We start from the raw sequence: 1,410 nt of genomic DNA, 5'->3' as shown, positions 1-1,410 counted from the left end.
AAAAAAAAAAAAAATCCAGCATGACTCTGCAAAACATCCACGCCACTGGAACAGCAGCTTACAGTGCATCATTTTTTGGTGCAGTCTCTTGCTTCCTGGAAATGCAAGCTATAGCACATTTCCATTTCCCCTACTACATAATTTATGGCCCAGAATTTGTACAAAATGCTTCAAATATTTTATAATGCAGCAATTACTGGAGTGCACAGGAGCTGAAAAGGATGCTGCAGCAGACAGGCCAATTATTGCACATCAAAAGATTCTTCACATGCTAAAAAAGGACTGAATGACGGCTTCCTCCCCGCAAGCTCAAGGCAGCTAAATAGGTGTTTCTAGTTACAGACTGAGAAGACTTGCATCTATCGTCTTTAAGCAATCCAGAGGCAGATTCATTTTTCACCCACATCAGGAAGCCAGGTGGAGCTGAATTTGAATTAAGATGCACCCCTGAAAACCTGATTAGCCAAGACAAGCTATGGGAACTTAGATGTAACTACCCAAAATGACAAGTGACCCTTACCCCAGGGGTGGCATTCCTATAGTACTTGTCACTATAGTGCCCGAATGCTTTACACAGAACATTTTATTGAACAGCCCAATCATATTGATCTGCCTTCTGTTTGCTGCTGCTTCCTCCAAGGAAAGTTCGCTTAGCTGGGCCTTTCAGGGACTGAAAAGCCAGCTCACCCACATCCCACCGCTGGCTGCTCCTCTCTCTGGGGCTGCAGTTATGCTCTGCAGAGACAGAGAATGAAAATCAGGGGCTCCTTTAAGAGAGCATCCTCCTAAATCTCTGCAGTGCCTCCAATGCACAGGGCCAGAGAAGGGGGCATGTGGAAAGGATCAGTGGGTTTCTTGGCAGGGCTGATTGTACATCACTGCCACTTAGAAAAGCAGGGCTTCAGGAGCTATAGAGGAAGCAAGACAACACAGCTGATTTACTCCCTGGCTACTAAGAAAGACTGGAGGAAATTTGTCAAAATGCTGGGTTATAAATGAAACTTGAAACTCCCCATGGGGGGGGGGCAGAACTGGATCCCAGAGGACTAAGGACAGACAGACCATTAAAATTGATTTCTCCTAATTAAGACTGCCCCGGCTTGGTCCCACCCAGGACCTCACCAGGACCCAAGGGCCTCTATTCTCGTTGGAGGAGGCGAGGTCCAGTCTCCTGGTCAGGTGACAGGAGGAAGGAAGAAAGGTGCTCAGACCAAGGCAGACTGTGAAAGGCTGGGACTTGGCAATAACTAGTGTTGCCCATGGGTAAATCTATTATAACAGGCCACCTCAGTGGCTGATGCCCTACGTGCACATTTATGCAAACACGTTCACAGAATCATAGAAGTCGGGTCGAAGGGACCTTGTAGATCTTCAAGCCCGACCCCCCGCCTGGGCGGGAGAAAAGACTGG

The sequence above is a fragment of the Crocodylus porosus genome, unplaced genomic scaffold, assembly GCF_001723895.1.
Source record: "Crocodylus porosus isolate Cpor-Errol unplaced genomic scaffold, CroPor_comp1, whole genome shotgun sequence".
NCBI lineage: Eukaryota > Metazoa > Chordata > Crocodylia > Crocodylidae > Crocodylus > Crocodylus porosus.
This window is presented reverse-complemented; position numbering follows the sequence as displayed.